The sequence below is a fragment of the Neopsephotus bourkii genome, unplaced genomic scaffold (assembly GCF_033783945.1).
Source record: "Neopsephotus bourkii isolate Nb327-2 ecotype Australia unplaced genomic scaffold, CSIRO-AGI_Nbou_v1 NB_1780, whole genome shotgun sequence".
NCBI lineage: Eukaryota > Metazoa > Chordata > Aves > Psittaciformes > Psittacidae > Neopsephotus > Neopsephotus bourkii.
This window is the reverse complement of record NW_026902254.1, coordinates 8,397,639-8,417,873: the sequence shown is the minus strand read 5'-3', so window position 1 is coordinate 8,417,873 and position 20,235 is coordinate 8,397,639.

The following is a 20,235-nucleotide window of genomic DNA, read 5'->3' as shown; positions in this document are numbered from 1 at the left end:
AAGCTGACAATTGTCTGTATTACTGCTTGGTATCTTCTTTAGGGTGAGATTAATAGGATGATTTATTTTCTTTTTCCTATTTAAAGAGGCAGATTCTGAACACTGGAACTCAGTCTCCAGGCAACCACCCAACTCTTTGGCGGCTGACTAGACACCACTTGAATCATCTCTCCATGTGTAGGAGCTAACAAATGACTGCCTAATGCAAGGCATAGATTGGAATTACAGCAATAAAAGAGGCACAAATTTCCTGGTTGAAACTAGATTGTTCCATTTTGACCTGTGTTAACATTGTCCTCTGCAATATGTGCAGATGAAAAAACATGGCGGAAATAGTCTTACATGGTCTTGTGTTTACAAATTCTTATACAAAACTCAACCAAGCTCTAAAAATTAAAACTCTTTAGAATCACACACACGTGTATACATATATGTTACCATATGCATAAATATATTAATATAAATATTCATGTATATGTATCTATTTATACATATACATACGTATATTTATGATTTTTTATATGATAAATATACACGTATGTGTATACATATCTGCATATGCAGTGGTTTAAGCCCACCTGATAACTCAGAACCATGCAGCCATTCGCTCACTCCTTACCCCCCTTCCTCGCTCCACTCCCAGAGGGATGGGAAGGAGAATTGAAAGAATGTAACTCCCACTGGTTGAGATAAGAACAGTTCAGGAACTAAGGTATAACACAGACTACTGCTGCTACCACCAATAATAATAATGCTAAGGGAAATAACAAGGGAAGAGAATACAGTTGCTCCCCACCTGCCGACCCATACCCAGCTTGACCCAAGCAGCGATTTAGCCCTTCTGGGTAACTCCCCCCAGTTTATATACTGGGAATGATGTGCTGTAGTATAGAATACCTCTTTGGCTAGTTTGGGTCAGGTGTCCTGTCTCTGCTTCCTCTCGGCTTCCACTCCTCCCTGGCAGAGCATGAGACTCAGAAAGTCCTTGGTCAGACTAAACGTTACCGAGCAATAACTAAAAACATCGATATTATCAGCGTTGTTCCCAAGCTGAAAGTCAAAAACACAGCACAGCACCAGATACTAAGAAGGAGAAAGATGACTGCTACTGCTGAATGCAGGGCAGTATAGCTACAGATACTGTTTCTGCAGTTAAATACATCAGAAGAGTAGAGTAAATACAAATTATATCAGAAAATTTCCAGTGTATACTTTGGCATTTTTCACATGCTGAATAATAAAGTTAGTGAAAATAGTTCAGCAGACAATCAAATAACATACCTACCTCTTATAAAACTTTCAAAGCATGCCATATTTATTTATCTGGTCTTTTTGTTCTTACATAGAGTATAATACCGATTCATAGGTGGAGAAATACTAACAGAGCAGTCCTAGGTTTAAGTCAAAACCTGTCTCTACAAGAATGCCTAGGTTTAATTTTATATATGTCAAAGCTCTGTTTTTCAGGGAGAGGGGAAAGCTGTTTGCTACCTTTGTTCTATTTTTATGTATTTATTTTTATTAATTTCATAATCTTTATGCTCACAATGTGGCTGAACCTTACTTTAATCTGAAATTAGGGCAAAAATGGTTAAAACCCATGATATTCCAAATGTTATTTATTTTCTGATGGAATAAAAATGTCACACAAAAGAATTGTGTTTGGTTTCTTAAAATATTTGTTTGTCTCTTTCATTTTGTCATTTTGGTTCATATGAAGTAATCTAAGAATAAAATACAGTTTCACTTTGTGTCTTTAATTTATATTCAGTATTCTACCACTAAGATATCTTAGAATCCTTTTAGACTGTTTTCTATAAAGAATAATAAACATTATGATAGAAATAAATCTCTGCAAAATTAGTTAGAAAAACAGTTATCTGCCATCCTACTTGATCAAAATACATCTGGTAGAAGCGATTTACTTGGTCTTTTTCTATTTCTTCTTAAATACAGTACAGGGATTTTAACTCTGCTTTCACATCAGAACGAATACATGCTAATGTCATTAAAATATAATTTAGCCTTCTTCCTATGTAGGAGGTGGCCTTGGTTCACCTAAAATATTCTGCCGATGCCCAATAATAAAAACCATAATATTGTTACTCTCTTAGTTTAAACCCAGCCTGGCAACTCAATACCACTCAGCCACTCACTCATACAGTGGGATAGGGAGGAAAATCAAAAGAATGTAAAACTCACTGGTTGAGATAAGAACAGTTGAAGAACTAAAATAAAGTACAGTATAATACTTCTGATAATAATAATGATAAGGGAAATAACAAGGAAAGATAATATAAAACTAAAAGGGAGGGAGGGAACCCCTAAACAAACAAAAGCCCAATGAACCCAAGTGATGCACAATACAATTGCTTACCACGTGCTGACTGATATCCAGCAAGATCTGAGCAGCAGTGTGGGCCTTCTGAGTAACCCCTCTGCTTCCTCCCTGCTTCCTGTGCCCTTCCTCCCTGACAGAACATGAGACACTGAAAAGTCTTTGATCAGGGTAAGAGATACTTAGCAACAGCTAAAATATTGGTGTGTTATCAGCATTATTCTCAGCCTAAAGCCAAAACACAGCACTGTGCCAGCTGCTAGGAAGAAAATGAACTCTATCACAGCCAAAACCAGGACAGTCACCCAACTTTTTTTTTTTTTTTCTGATGTGCTTCATAAGCAGCTTGTCATGTCAATTCTGACTTCCTGGCACAACTATATTTTTTCCTGTGTCTTTAAAATGTACAAGAAAGGTTACTAAGACCTTAAAAATGGCTGAGGATTCAAGGCGAGTTCCAACAGAAAACAAGAATATTACAGAAATAACCCTTTTCAGCCTATCAGCATAATGAGAAACAAGAATGGTTTTACTCAAATATCAAACACAGTGTAACTGCCTAAGTTATGGAGAAAAGGTGTAATGTGAGATTTTGGAGTGGCTAACTTTTTCCTAGTGTCTATTATGATGTAAAAATTCTCTGCATAGTTCATTGACACAATATGTCTGTCCTGTGAAGACTTTTGCTCCATAAAAAATGCTTCAAGCCACGTATCTACTTTTGTCTGCTGATCTCCCAGGATTTGATGCCATGAGGAAGTAGTCTCCTTCTGAAACCATGACTGCATGTGCTCCCCTACATTGGAGTAACTTAGTGTTAGACTGTAGTTTATGCTGTCAAAACTTGTGTGTGTGAGCAGATGCCAGATTCCCAGAGAGTTGATGCACAAAGGGAAAGTGCTAGAGCTCAAACTGTCAACACCTCTACTTGTGAACAGATGGCAGGTCTCACCAGACTTACAACACAATGGAAAAATGCTTCAACTGTCAACACCCTATATGGGAGCAGATGCTGGGTTTTGTCAGAGTCAAAATTAAGAGAGGAATATAGTACCAGCACCCAGCTTGCAAAGGAAGTCTGAGCTTTGTGAGAGTTTATATTAAGGAATGATACAGCACTGACCAGTGCTTCAGCTCATACCTTGAGAGCAGATGCCAGGAATGAAGAAGTATTTGGAACCCTCCTCTAAAAATGTAAAGCAACGTAAATTGGGAGAACAGCAAAAATGAAATGATGAAAGAGCCAAATACTTTTCTGTTTCCCTACTGTTGAATCTAATTTGTGGTAGCAAGACTAAACAATCAACGAGTATCACTGTAGCTTGTAACGGTGAGAGAAAAAATGCTAAAGGGCTAAAAGATAAAAACTTCTGCAATCATGAATGAGGGCGTCACAAATGGTTGATTTATATGACTTACAGAACTATTGCCAAAGTATCACCAAAAGTGACTTTATTAAGATATGGTGTTACAAAAATGGAACTTAAAGTTCAGTTCAAAGTTCATTTTGTTACTTCACAAATATAACACCGATTCAAAACTACCAACACAGAATCAAAGTTACCAAGACAAATTAAAACTTAGCAGTGCAGAATCTTAGTGCACCATAATACATGGTTATGTGCATTATCTATCACTTAACAAAGATCTGTGTATTGTATGACGTGTCTCTGCCTGTATGACCATCCTTGAGAGGTGTTCCAGTTCAAGGAACACCATCCTGCATCCAGCTGCTTAGCAGGAAGGAAGGCCCACTTAGACTTTCATAATTATGGAATAAAGTGGTTGGTTTGTAATCAAGTTACGTGTGATGAGAAAGATATACATGAGACTCCCTATACCCACAAATTTCTTTGTTCCTTGAAAATTAGTCTTGGAAGAACCCCCTGCTATTCATATGTCAACTGCATGATTGGTGTTCCAAGCTCATATGCATCAATGTTCACAATCTCACTCTGTTCCTTTGTGGGTTTTCAGAGAACAGGTTAGAACTAGGTAAATTCTTGGGCCAGTTAACAGCATAGGCCTTTACCTCCTTTGAAGCCAGTACCAAACTACTGCAAGTTTGCTTGAGGAGTTGAGTGCATCCATCACAGAGGGCAATGCTTTGTCCTTTAACACTTACTTTACTACCTTTACAATCTTGTGTGTAGCTGCAACTGCATAGTTTGGGAATATCAATGCTGCTAACAAACAAAAGGATTTTGGGGTATTTTGATCCAAAAATTAATATAAGAGTAGTATTTTGTAGAAGTCTGTTTCAAGTGATAAACAGGAGAATTCTGACGCACTGTTTGAAACCTCTGTGTAATTACATCTATACAAAGACTTTCAAGAAACAGAAATTGTTAATATTGTTAGTCTTTATATATATAGAAGGTCATACCTTTTATTTTTTTTCCTCATCTTTGGAGGTGCAAAGGAATGCTCAGAAACTCAGATATGAAGGCATTTAACATCAGATCTGTATTCTTTTCCTATAGGACTGAACTAAGTGCTGTGTTAGGAATTTTAGCTGCTGTTTAGATCTTTCATTATATTTTTTTTTTTGTTGTTGTCAAGGTAGGTAAGAAGTTGAATCAGACTTGACTGAGCAATGAAGAGTACTACTTCTAGAGCTGAATCCCCAGGACTGGCTCAGGAGAATCAGAGTCTTTGATTTTTGCCACAGAGGAAGTGCTGATAGAAGGGCAACTCTGAATAGTGTCTCTGGGACAGTTTGTTGAATAGCCACTAGCCACTAAGATAATTAAGTGTAGCCAGTGACTTAGGAAACTGAAGAATAAACTATTCTTGCTCACAGTATGTAGAAAGCAAGAAAACATGGCATTACCCAAATGAAAATTGGGTAAACCTGCAGTTATTCTCAAGTGCAACAGTTGTGTCAATATGTCTTATGCCAGAGTCAGGCTGGGGGAAATTTTTACTGAATACAAACTGTATCATTTCTGCTTATTATTTGCTAACCTTAGGCAACTGAACCCAGCATAGTCTAATTCTTCAGTCACTCATAACCTTCTGAAGATGTCACCTATCAGTCTGAAGCTGACAAAATTTATCTCTATTCATTAGTAAACAAGGAACTGTTTTTCATTTTACTGCAAAATAATAAACAATAAAAAGTTATATAACTTTCTAGGGCTTTCTTTTAAAGTAGTAGCTAATTAATATAAACAAGATGCTCAGGATGAGAATGCCAGAGGTAATAGATCAGAAAAAGGTATTGTAAAAAAGATAGAATACTGTGTTAGAGCTCTAATAATAGATAAATTTGATTTGGAAACAAACCAAACAAACAAAAAACCACAAAACCACAAAACCAAGCCAAACCCCCCAAAAACCAACCAAAAATGAAAAGCAAACAAACAAGCAAAATACATCCTGCTTTATTTCCTATGTTGCATAATATCAAACAAGAAATCTCAAGGACCACCTAGAAAATCTTTCTTCTGATCTATAGTCCAAGCTTTAACAGAATGACAGACTTATTAAAAATGGATTAAACACATCTAAAGCTTGTTGTTTAGCTGAGAAAGAGTACTTTTCCACAATATCATTTACTTAATAGAATACTGTGGTCTGGAAAACAGAACTTCAAACCACAACCATAGCTCCTATCCAGAAAAATGATTAAAATACATACTGAGAATCGTGAGCCTTCCTTCATTTTCAGCCTATATTAGAGGACAGTGGATGGAAGGAAACAGATCTCATATTCAGATTATAATGCACTTCTTAATAACCTGACACAGGTCGCAGGAATTTCTTTTCCAAAAAAAAAATTATTTTTAATTATCAGTTTCTATATGAAGTGTCCTTGCCCATGGCAGGGTGTTTGGAAGTTGTCGTGGTTTAACCCCAGCCAGACAGCTTTCACTCACTCCCCACCCCCCTTCCTGACCTCCCCCTATTCCCGGAGGGACGGAGAGGAGAATCAAAAAGAATCCAACTCACACGGGTTGAGATAAGAACAGTTTAGTAACTAAGGTATAGCACAAATCACTACTGCTACCACCAATAACAGTAATGATAAAGGAAATAACAAGGGAAAAGAATACAACACCTCATCACCAGGAGACCGATAACTCCCTCCCCCCAGCCTGACCAAGCACCGACCAATACCTCCTCTAACCCTGCAGTCCCCCTAGCCTTTCCGGGTAACTCCCAGTTACATCCTGGGCATGATGTGCTGTGGTATGGAATACTTCTTTGGTCAGTTTGGGTCAGGTGTCCTGTCTCTGCCTCCTCCTAGCTTCCCTCCTCCCTGGCAGAGCATGAGGATCGAAAAGTCCTTGGCCAAACCAAAACATCATTTTTATCAGCTCTGTTCCCAGCGCTAAAGTCAAAACACAGCACTGCACCAGCTACCAAGAAAGAGAAAAATGGCTGCTACTGCTAAACCCAGGACAGAAGTAGATGATATTAAGGTCCTTTCCAACCGTAACTATTCTATGATTCTATAATTCTATATACAAGGAAACACCACCACACCCGCCCCCCAAGACACACAAGACTTGGGTCACCCTTCCTAGCTAAAGGTTTTCTGGGCATTTTGAAACAACTTTCTGAATATTAAAACAGAGAAATGCACTTGTTCCAGGTATATGCTACAGAGCATGTGTGCTAATTTACATGGCAAGCAAAAACAATTTAGCCAATAGAAGACAGAATACTAATTAATCATATATTCTGTAACTTTTGACCTATGAAAAGTAGTTTGTTCTCTGAAGTGTATATACTTTGATGTATACAAAACTAAAGTGAGATTGTTTTGTGGAGCTTCCACCTAGCAACCTGTTTTGCAAAACAGCTGACAATAAAATAACTTGACTCTGTGTATATTGGTGTTTTCCAAACTGGGCAAAAATCCCACTTTTGGGACAAGAGGAAGCTTCCATACATCATGCAGTGAAAGTCTGTGGATTATGAAAACCCTTGCTATTTGGGAATGTCATTCTTGTTCAAAAAGCGGGAGCATAATTTTTGCAGCCAATGAAAATATTTCCTTTGTTTTATGTCATGTCAAGGTGGTGCACATGACAGTGTTATAAATACGTTTTTAAAAACTGTTTGTATGCAAACATGCAATTCTTTAAAATTCTTGTAATTTTCTGTTTTGATGTAATCCTAGAGATAATGAAAATAGTCACATTCAGAGTTCTGTTTTAAAAGAGCATATACTTGAAAGAAAAATAGCAACAATTTCTTGTAGACCTGATGTCTTTTCCTGATATTCAACATACACTTAATCTACTCTCATGACACTAAATAAATATTTTATCTCCTTGGAATCAGCTTCTTGAAAATACTGTGCAGCTAATGATTCATATGGTTCTTCTGGAATGACCAGGGAACAGATCTTGCTTCAGCTGTGCAAACATTAAAACTGGTTTGGGAGAATTGATATGACTCCTCTCTGCAAAATGTATAAGAAGAATTCTGGGAATGTATGTAGCTCCCATAAGTCAGCTTGCAATCTGTAGATCTCCTTGATGAGACACATTAGGTGACATGTACAGATGACAACATTTAGTTCTGGTGGGCCAGATGCTCAGCTGTGAACAGAAGTACATGAAACTTTTCTGTGGAGCTATTCAATCTCTTCAACTGATGTAAATCAGTGCTCTTACTACTAAAGTCTGAGTGCTGTAACCTCTTAAAAAAATGGGTCCTAAATGGACAAACTGGTCAAAGATACTACATGAATGAATAACCACTTGTTAAAAATTCTGTTGCATCGTTTATCCATACTGTCACTAAAGCAAGGGAACTTTAGAGCTTTTTACCTGCTTGGTGTGCTTAGAGCACCAGATACACTTCAGTTAAATGATACGATTTCAGCTGTTCTATTGAGAAGCTGTCCCCTGCTTCAATTAGATATTTTTTTCTAAGTGTAACTTTCCAATAAGAAATACAAATTTAGCATATACCTCAACTATTCCAGATATCAAACCAGCCAGATAACAAAATATTCACTTAAGAAAACTTCCTTGTATAGTAAGTTTGCATTGCATACAGCAAAGTTTCTGTCCAAACGCTCAGCACAATTTGATAATTAACTATACTAGAAAATTTAAACTTTTATTACTCCCCTTATAGAATTCTGCAAATTAATCTGTGTTGAACCACTTACACGAAATTTATAAATGTTGAATAGATTACATGGAAAGATTATAAAGTACAACATAGCCAGCAGGTCAATATCTAATCTAATTAAAAATTAATTTAATGTTATGCAAAAAATGCAAGGTTAGCATTAGAAGTTGCCTTGCTTTTCAGTATGTGAAGGGAAAAGAATAAAGGAATTGTAAAAACACACATACCTTATCTATAAAGTTTCAGGTCAAATGTTTGCCAAGCACAGTTTTGCAGATAATTAACAGTCTGTATTAGAGGAAAAAAAAAAAAAAAAACAAAAAAACAAAACACAAACAACAACTTATTCCTGTGCTGTATGTAGATGATATTTCACACTTCAGAAGTACTAGCTTTTTGAGGAATCTAATTAATCTTCATAGCATTCCTGTGAAGTAAATCAGCACTATTATCATGGTATAACAGATAAAAAAAGGGACAGATGACAGGCCAGGTGTCATCAGATGACAGGTGATTTAGCTAACATCATAGAAGATCTTTTTGGTAAAAAAGATCTGGGCTTTTGAGTTCCAAATGTTTGCCTGTGACTAAACAACTTTCTTTTCAAAACTGTGGTTTTGAATGACATATTGCCATCTTTTTTTTCAGTTCTTTTAAAATTATTTCTCTCCTCTCTATGCTTATGGCTATCACTAAATTATAAAGGTAAATTAAGAAAAAAAAAACCCAAATATTATGAATATGGGAAACAGATTAAGACAACAGGTACAGTTTCAGTACAGCTATTTTTGTGATTCTGGCTGTATGCTGACAAGTCTTCTGTTCACCTTCAGGCTTCTTTGCTATAATTCATTTTTTCTAGGATATGTTGATATATAATCCTTCTAAAACCATCTAGGCCTGAATCAGGTTAGTATTAATTGAATTTGTAAGACTGAATTTATGTAGAGGTAGATGTAGAAGGTCCCGCTGAAAATGTATCTGTGCAACCAAATCAGACAGGATTTTAAAACCATAGAAGTTCACTTGTTAAAGAACAAAATGCTGTGGACACTCTTATTTCCATTTGATCAGTTCTGTGATTTATAACAAAATTGCACTGAACTGAGAAGCTTCACTTCAGTCCCATATTACTTCAGAATTGAGTTGGTTATTTGAAAAGCTACGGTAAGACAATTCCAGTTGTTGTCCAGAAAGCGGGTTCATGCCTGGTGTGCAGTAAACCAATTCCACATGTTCATGAGAGATACTGTCTTTATTCAGGCCTGGGTGCTCAGTGGACTGGTCCACAAATCAAGCACACCAATGCCAGCTTTCTCATTACATTTATACGCAAAAGTTACAAGGTCAGTTACAGTTACAATGTAACAATGGTTGTAACCTACATATCATATCTGCTGTGTCATAATCACTATGCATGCTCAGAGGAGAGGCCTTCACCTGACCTGGGGTATTTCTGACTTGTGGGTGTGATTTTTAGTATTATTATGAATACAGTTAATTTCAGGACACCTTGAAAGTTAGCTTTTTTGCTGAGTTACTAATTGAATGGTCACTTCAGCAAGCTGTCAAGTAACTCATCCTTGGTACTATGAGTCCTGGATGTTCTCCTTTGATTTTTCAAACAAGACCAGGACCTGGGTTTACTTATGAATTCCTTATTATTAAACAGCCCAAGATGCAGTAACTCTGACTACCAACTACAGGTGTACACTATACCACAGTTTTGTCTTTCTTGGCCATACAGACACGTGAAAGACTGCATAAACCAGCCCTAATAAGCAATAACCAATAATATCCAATGTACATGGGAGGCACATATGAACAACTGCACGAGATTTATGTTAAAATTTCTCTATGTCTGCAGTTGTTTGGGTTTTTTTGGTTGGTTGGTTTTTGGTTTTCTTCTGTGTCTTGTTTGGGGTTTTTTTTATTAGTTTACTGTGCTACAGATGGTCCCAAGCAGCACACCCTTAACAATTTTACTTGCTTATTTCTGAGGTTTTGTCATTATTTTTTATCAGCCAAATAATGAGACCTGACTGTATTCTATATTGTTGAAACACATTGCAAGTGTAAGATAAAAAGTTTTCACCAGATTGCACTCTAATAACTTGATAGTACTTGTGTTTTCTTGCAGTAAAATTTAAAAATGTGAATGAAATTTTCTTGCCCTCTATCAGTGAAAAAAAAAGCAAACAACTAAAAACTGAGACCATCATGTAAACTTTTGAGTATTCCACAATACTTTTAGGTGAAAAATACTCCCGTTTACTACAAGCTGTGTTTATACCACATGTCTTTCTTGTGTCATCAAGCCTTGTACCATTACCTGCTCACTACCAACTTTTAGCCTCAGCTGTGAGCAGCCTAATGGTTATATACTTCCTCCCTGCTAAAGCTAGACTCAAATACCTTTTTTTCCTTCCTATTACTTTTTAACTAGTATCAAGCATTGATCTGAGCAGAAATTATTACTAAAATATATATTCCTGCAACATAATGAAGGATGGTTCCAGTGACTAGCATTTCTTCCATGAAATGGACTATTTTTCATGTATGGCTAATTAAGCGTTTTTCTCTCACAAGGACGAGCAAGTTCCTGATTAAATTGTCATATAGTACAGTAAAAACAAACATAACAAAGGTGTTTTTCGATTGTGATGGTGTGGGGTGGTTTGTTTTCTTTTTTTTTTCAGAATATAGAACTAAACTGTGGAAACCTTAAGCACAAAGATATTTCAAAAGCCTTTTCAAGAAATTTGGGGAGGATAGATCCATCCGTGGCTGAAATTGCAAACTGAATGAAATTTGTAGATCAAGAAGACCTAAAACTACTGTTTCCCAGGAGATAGTAGAGACAGCTCAGTGTGGAAGCCTTGTTCTTAGACTTATCCCTCAATGTCTACTACTAACATCTCTCAGATAACCAGTGTTTCATTAGATATTCATACTTTGGTGTGACTCAAAAGTCTGAATCTTGCTTCCATTTCATATTCCTGAAGAAACTTAAATACTGATATGATGTTCCTTACATAGTCCTATAGAAAAAGAATGAGAGTAAGAGTAGAAATTGTTAATGACTTACTGCTGTATATTAATGTAGACAAGATATAAATAACAATAATAAAATGAAAAACGTATTTGTGCTCAGTTTTCAAATAAGCTGTAGACAAAATGTGTGTTCATGCATTTCTCTATGTGATTGTGGAAATGGAGCAGCTGCAGCATGAAAAAAAAAAATGTGGCTCTGTATTAGGCATAAAAGGCAGGGTCTGGCAACAGTGGCTGCAGAGGCCCTGCTTGGATGGAGGCCATGAACCACCCTGTGCCAGTCACAGCAGGTTCCAGCTGACTTCTGAAGGGACAGAGACAGCCCATCATTCTCCAAATCTTCAGCCAGCCAGAGGAGCACATGGCACTTTTGGTTAGGTTTGCTTGAGGAAGAGTGTCTGATGCTGGGGGCAGGAGACACCAAGGAGAAATATGGGAGGAGACACAGGACTACACTCAAAAAAGAACCATGGAGGGAGGTAAGTAAAGAGAAATATCTGGAGAAAAAGAAGGAGGAATGTGGAAGTGGATATTGTTGGGGACATGACTGAAGATGGTCTCTTGGAAGCAGGCACAACTGATAAAAGAGGAATGTTCTGAAGGACTGCAGCCCTTAGAGGACCTACGTGAGAACAAGGACACCCTCAGAGGGACTGTCGTCTGTGAAGGGCTCGTGGTGGGGCAGGAGAATAGTAAGAAACAAGGAACAACAGAAAGAAAATGTTGTGCACTGACCATTGCATCACTAAAGGGTTGAAAGGGGTTCAGTGCAATGTCTGGTGAAAACAAGGGGAGTAGAAGGAAGAGGGTAGAGAAGTGCTGAGATGAAGTTAACACTGGGGAGTAGATAGAAAAGTAATTTCGCTAAGTGTTTAGTTTATTTTCCTCTCACACCCTGTTAATACCTGAATCAGTAATTAAAAGTTCATGTTAATTAAAAATTAAAAAAAAACAAGTGAAGTTCTTCAAGTAAAAACTGTTTTGCTTATGACAGGTTCATATGTGTAAATTTTCATTGTCAATACAGCTACTATAAAAATAACCTATTACACACTTAACAACTAACACAAACTTAGCATAAATATATCTCTCCTGTTAACATGTTAGCTTTTGTCATGGTTTAACTCCAGCCAGCACCCACACACCTGCTCGCTCACACCTCCCCAGAGGGATGGGGGAAAGAATGAGAGAAATAAAAGTGAGAAAACATGGGTTAAAATAAAGACGGTTTAATAGGTAGAGAAGAAGCTGCATGCACAATAGAAGCAGCACAAGGAACTCATTCACCAGTTCCCATGGTCAGGCAGGTGTTCAGCCATCTTCAGGAAAGCAGAGCTCCATCACACATGATGGTAACCTTGGAAGACAAATGCCATCACTCTGAATGTCACTTTATTTCTTCTTTTTCTCCCAGCTTTTACTGCTGAGCATGACACCATACGATATAGAATATCCCTTGGGTCAGTTGGGGCCAGCTGTCCCAGCTGTGTCCCCTCCCAAGCCCTTGTGCACCCCCAACGTCCCCACTGGGGGGGGGGGGTGTGAGGAGCAGAAAAGGCCTTGACTCTGCATAAACACTGCTCAGCAGTAACTAAAACATCCCTGAATTATCAACACTGTTTCCAGCACAAAACCGAAATATATCCCTATACTAACTAGTATGCAGAGTATTAACATTATTCCTGCAAAATCAGCACAGTTATTTTAGTATTTTCTTCCTTCGTCAAAACACAGAAGCAAAGCTCTTAATCCTTCTCTTGAAGAACTTTCCTGATGAGCAAGAGAAACACTCAGTCCCTTGACATTTACAGCTTCCCATACATGTACTTTCTAGGCGGAAACCTTAGTTTTTCCAAGTTTTCTAAGTTCATAATATTTTGCCATTGAAAGTAACGAAATGTCATAGAATCACAGACTGATTTGGGTTGTTAAAGAGCTTGGAGATCATCTAGTGCCAACCCCTCTGCCATGGGGAGGGACACCTTTCGATTTACCAGATTTCTCAAAGCCTCATCCAACCTGACCTTGAATACCTTCAGGGACTGGGCACACTGAAATTCTTTGGGCAACCTGTTACAGTGTCTTACCACCACAGTGAAGAAATTTTTCCTAATTTTTAAACATCATAATTGTTAACTGTTTTTCTTTTTACGCTAAAAAGATAAGTTAGGGAGCAGATCAGGATGCCTTACTCAGCCACAACAGAGGAAGAAACAGAAGAGTTTCCTACACAAGGCCATCTCATTCCAGTGGAATCTAAAATGAAAAGTAAAACAATTATCCCACTCATAGAATTTACAGTCTCCTTTATTTAAAATTCTAAACGAATTATTTTAATGTCACAATGATATTTATTTTCTGACTAAATGTTGACTGAATGCTAAACAGGGTTTACTGATGACTGTACTTTGGTACTTGAAAGTGTTTTTTATTGTGTGCAGAGCATTTTCATTATAGATATGATTAGCTAATTACAGTAAGTGAAGTGGAATTTGAAATCAAATTGTGGCATGAAGAAATCTACTAGTTTTTCTTGTTTGTAAATACAGGTTCTGTTGAGAAAGCATCAAGAACTGTGCTTGAGAAAAATGAAACAGCATAACTCTGTTAGTATCACATCTGACACAGCTTCTTAATCTTTGGTTATATAAAAATAATTCTCATATTCTAAAAAAAATAATTCTAATTCTGTAGTAATTTTATTATTTCTCACTGTTGTTTATTTTACCCTAAAAAGATTGTGGATGCTTTAAATATATTGAGATTTATCCTATATCTTTTAAAGAGCTACAATTTAGAAGTAAAAACCAGCATATGTTCTAAGCTTCCTTTTTTAATTTATGATGATAAATAAATATTTCTCAAGATTTATTTAACTCACCCTGAGACAGGCATCTAAACCAACTCAGATGACTAATTTCAGAAGCTTCTATTTCTCTTTGTGGCTGCAGAGGAAATCTAGACAATTAATATGAAGAAAGTGCATGGATAACAGCTAGTTTTGCAGTATTTGCTTAATAATAATTTCAAGAGTAGAAAAAGATATTTGCTTCCCAGATTTTCTACCAGATTAGATACTTCTAAATATGGAACATTCAGTAATAAAATTATTTTTTAAAGTATTTGCTTGTTCAGCTGACATATATATCATCTAGGTGTGTAAAGTTGATTTAATTCTTTTTCCTTCTACATGAATATAAAGAAACCTGTGATATTTTTAATGAATATTCTGCATTTCAAACAAAGCTTAATGAAAGGGGTTTATTACACTTTAGTAGAATAGTACTTTACATCTGTCTTTATTCTCATCAATCAGGTAGCATTAAAACTACCTTGCAGAATTGTAAGGCAGAACTGGAAACAAACATCTTCTGATCTGTTGGTCATGCTGAATTACAGTTTTCCAGTCTCCTTCAAGCCATAAACCAGTAGAAATAATTTGATATCTGCATTGAATTTCTTACTAGTTAAAAATATGTCACTGGTATTTTGAAGTACAGTATCAATATTTAACACAAGAATAGCCATCAACAAACATCAACAAATGGGGCAGTAAACAGTGCAGAAATGTAAAACAGAGATAGCAAGAAAAGGTCCATTTCCTCTGTGCGAAAGTTATCACCACAGTCCCTCTGCCAACTTTCTTCTTCCTCTATTATATCTCCTCTCTGGTGGATGTCATATTACAGATGGCATCTAAAACACCCTCCATTCTTCACTTACTGGTGCATGAAGGAATTTGTGACAGATTCTGCAGCATCATGCAGTATTCAAAGACCTATACATTAATTTAATAAATGTTTTTGCAGCCTTATGGCCTTTCCAATGATTGCATTCTTGTTTACATGGAAAGATAAAGATTGCCTCCTAAAGGAACTAAAGATGGTGCTCAATATAATGTCATATGTTCATATATAATGCTCATATAATCTCATATAATGGAATCTATCCAATGAAACAACAACAACAAAAAAGGAAACAACATAGGTAAGAAATTTCTGAGTTTTATAAGAGAAATGCCATTAAAGGAAATTGTAACAACAGTTCTGTCTAACACCAATAACAGTGGGAGGAAAAGATTTTAGGCTCATAGAATGACCTTTTGACCTACAGAATGAAGTGCCATCTGAAAGCTGAAACTTTTGAAACTGAAACTGAACTTAGAGAAATTTTTTCTTTTATTTTTCAGGTTTTGGAATACTTTTTATCTGAAAAATTAGTTATCTGTTGTTAGTAAATTTAAATCCTCTTTTATGGTTTACCTTTGTTCCAAAGATATAACTGTTTTTTTTTGGTGAGACTTGATTTACTGGCCAAAGTTCAGGTGCAAGAGCAACTATGACTTGTTGAGATCATCATTGTGACTGGCCAGATAAATCATAGCAAAGAAGCACAGTATGGAAGGGGAGACAGTAGATGCCACTTGTCTCAGAAAGACAAATAAGCACTTGAGATCCTGAGGCAGGGTAATTAAAAGAACCTTTGAAAATTGTAGCAGTGTACACAAAATCACTGGAGGATATTTTCCTAAAAACTTCAGTGGCTAGAAATTAGTGACAGGAGTTGCATTGCACAAACACAGGCAAGAAAGTACAATTTTACCAAACATTTTAAGCAACAGTGAATATAGATGCTTGGGACTCTTTAGTGATGCTCTTGCTAATGTGTAGGGTTTTTTTGAATGCAAATACATGCTATGCACAATGCTGGTCACATGGGATCATTTACTGAAAAGGAAAAGAAGTTGTAAGCATGACTCCCTTACCTGTTCCATAGAATTTAGAAAATAAGAACTATTTTTTTTTTAGTCAGTATTGCTAATTTCTACTTCATGTGCTTCAAATTGGGACTAAAAAGGCATCTTTGCAAATGAATTAATACAGATGGAAAGAACAAGATGAAGTTTGTGGATAAGCAATCTGCTTAAATTAAATTTGGAATTTAAAATGTTGCATGCTTATGTTTTTTTTCATTTTAGAAAGTCATGGCTTAATCTTGAATTTGTTTATTCAAGTAAATAAAAAAATCAATGACCTTGTGTTTTTTTCTTTGACATGAGCAGATTAAAGTGATGATAATCCTAGGTTTACCAAGTAACAAAACTGCATTAGTAATAAGCATTTACAAGCTACTGTATAGATGGTAAAGATTTAGTCTGTAAATCACAACTGAAAAAGAAAAAGTGACATTACCATAAGCAAAATATATTTAGTATTTTTTCCTATTCTACTTATAAATATGAGGGGAAAAATCTTTAATAAGGGAATTGGAACATTAATTTATTTAACTCAGATCTAAATTATGCAGATTTCAACAAGATCTATCCTATTTAGGCAATCTTTCATATACACAAAATCCCATGGATATCTTGTTTAGCACAAAAGAATTTTTATCCTAACAAATGTAAATCTGCTGGGATAAAGAATTTTTTTTTTTTAATTAAATGCCTTCTCTGCAAAGCATGCAGCAAAATTTTGTAAGTTTACCATAATTTGTGTCATGTTTCATCTTGGAAAACTTAAATGCGAAGATCACTTTCTCATAGAATGGTGGAAAAGATATAAAGGAAAATATGTTAAAAAAAAAAAACCAGCAAACAAAAAAAACAACAGTACAAAACACAAACAAAACCAAGATTTTATGCTGGGTTTTTAGATCAAATATTTATAGAACACAATCTTCCACTTCATAATGGCTCACCATCAACATATGGTACTATCAGAACAGAATTAAGGTAATTATGTCTTCTACCTTCCTTACTACTTAGAAGCAGACTGACTCCATTAATGTTTAGTCCAGGTTTCATAACCTTGTGCAGTCTTTTCTACTTATTCTACAATTTACAGATGCACTTGTAGCGATGCACTAAATTAAAACAAATCTCACTTAAGGCCCCAAATAAATTAGTGATAAAGTCAAGAAGAGAGTGGAGACTCCTGAATTCTTTACCATTGGTCTAATCAAGAGAGAGATTTTTTCCCTCCTGAAAGTCTGTATACAGATGAAAAAAGAAAAATAAGAGATGCTCAGAAGATACACACAAATTATAGGACTGTGACTTATTCCTTACAGATCACTGAAAGTTAATCCTAGATCCTTCCTTTTCTTATACATACTTTCAACTTGAACATTTAACTCTGCTACAAGTCATAGTTCTTTTAAAAGAAAGTCTACAGCCAGTTTTATATCAGAATAAATTGTCTGCAATTGGTATACTTGGTGTCAGTTCAATGACTAATTGTGAATTTAAAAGGCTGCAGAGCTCAGTATCATCTTAAAATTCAAGCATCCTTTCTCTACATCTGATTAGTCCATGCCAAGAGGCAATGAGCAGCCAGTGGGAAAAATACTGCTCCATTAAACATTTCAAAGCCCATTTTATTTTATTTTTTTTTTTTATTTTTGGAAGGCAATCTTTTTCTCAGAAGCTGAATAATTTCATTCTTGAGAAAATGTATTTTTATTATTTCAAATGATCAGGTGTTCTTTTTCTCCCCCATCTGACGCAGTTCAATACAGTTCTAAGGCACACTTAGAATACATTGAGTTGGACAATAAAAAGGTGTCTGGGTTATGCAGTACTGACTGCATAAGTTGTGTTTGAAATCTGTAAACCTGATAGTTATACACTTGTATCTGTTTTTTTCCCAGTCTAAACTCCTAGAAGGGAAGATTTTTAGAGGCTTTTAATAATATCAGAAGCAAACTTTGCAAACTAGTGAGATACAGAGAGATCATTCTATGATTTTATTTCTATAATTTTATTTCTATAATTTTATTCTCAGTTCAACAACTCCCTGATGGGAAAATATAAATGGATTCTGATTAATACAGTACATGACTGTGTCATATCATGGTTTGCCAAGGTCAGAGACAGTTAAAAACCTGTCTTCTCTGTTCTGAGCTAAATAGCCATTGTGATAGCTCATTGTGAGTTACACATTCAGGTAAACCTGATGAACCATCTGAAGACTGTTTCCATTGACAATACTTCAAGAAGGATATGCAAAAATTTCAAGAAACTATTTAGATCAGTGGATTTTCTTGTTTTGTTCTTTATGTCTGGATGTATTTCTGTGATTCCTCTGTATTTTAATACATTTTAATTTTTGCCATATTTACCAGCATCCACTTTCCGTAAGACTTTTATGGTCAATTACTACTCCAACCTCATCTATACTAAATTTAGTATATTTGAATTTATACAAATTTTCAAACAGGAAAAAAAGAAGTGAACAAGATGAGCATGTCTTACAGTACTGTGGTGGGTTGATCCTGGAGGGATGCCAGGTACCCACCATGAGCTGCATGACTGCTCCTCCTCAGCTGGGCAGGAGAAAATATATAACAAAAGGATTGTTGGTCGAGATAAGGACAGGGAGAGATCATTTACCAATTACTGTCATGGACAAAGCAGACTTGACTTGGGAAAATTAGTTTAATTTATTAGCAAACAGAGTAGGATAATGAGAAAATTAAATCTTGAAACACCTTTCCCCACCTCTCCCTTCTTCCCAGGCTGAGTCGTACTCCTGAATTCTCTTCCTCCTCCCTGCCCAGCTGCACAGAGGGATGAAGAATGAGGGTTGCTGTCTCTTCACTACATATGGTTTCTACCACTCCTTACTCCTCAGTGTGAGGACTCCACACACTCTTTCCCTGCTCCAGTATAGCGTTCCTCCCATAGGAGTCAGTCGTCCGTAAACTTCTCCAAAGTGAGTCCTTCTCACAGGTTGCAGTTCTTCATGAGTTGCTCCAGCCTGGGTCCCTTCCTTGGGGTGTAGTCCTTCAGGAACAGACTGCTCCAGCATGGGTCTCCCATGGGGTCTCACATACTGCCAGTAAACCTGCTCCAGCTTTGGCGTCTCACTCCTTGGAACCACAGCTCCTGCCAGGAGCTTGCTCCACTGTGGACTTCCATGGGCTGCAGGGGCACAGACTGCCTCATCATGGTCTGCATCATGTTCTGCAAGGAAAACTCTCCTCCTTCACCTGGAGCACCTCCTCCTGTTCCTTCTTCACTGACCTTGGTGTCTGCTGAGCTGTTCTTTTCACATATTCTCACTCTTGTCTACTGCTGCTGTCTTTGCTCAGAGGTTGGTGTTTTTTTCCCCCTTCTTAAATATCTTATCCCTGAGGTGCTGCTGCTGTTGCTAATGGCCTCTGCCTTGGCCATCAGCAGGTCTGTCTTGGAGCTGGCACTGGCTGTCTTGGACACAGGGGAAGCTTCTAGCAGCTTCTCACAAAGCCTACTCCTGTAGCAGCTCTCCTGCTGCCAAAACCTTGCCATGTAAAGATAACACAAACACGTAGCTAAATGTGTATTGATTTGCCAAACTTTGTTGGTAAGTGCCATGAAGGAAACTAAATACATTGCAAAATCTTACTAGCATTGCAAACATTTGATTTTTTTTCCGTGTCCTCCATTTTTGTTTTTATAATTATTCCTTGTTTGTTTCATACAACTTCTTTTGTTGGTGGATTTAAGTTTTGTTTGGTTTTGGGTTTTCTTTTAGGGGGAAGTCTCTAATAATAGTAACACCAAAATAAAAATCATTGTTAAATAACTTTATTTTTTAAGTATCTTTCGTGCTTCTGTTCATTCAGAGACATCAATGATAACAGGAATATTTTGCAACTGAGACAGCACGCTATCTTTTATAGAACCTTTAGCACTTGCTTTTCTCCATGATTCTTCAACATTAAGTTTTATTATACTTTCTGACATTTTGTAAAAACAAATTGGG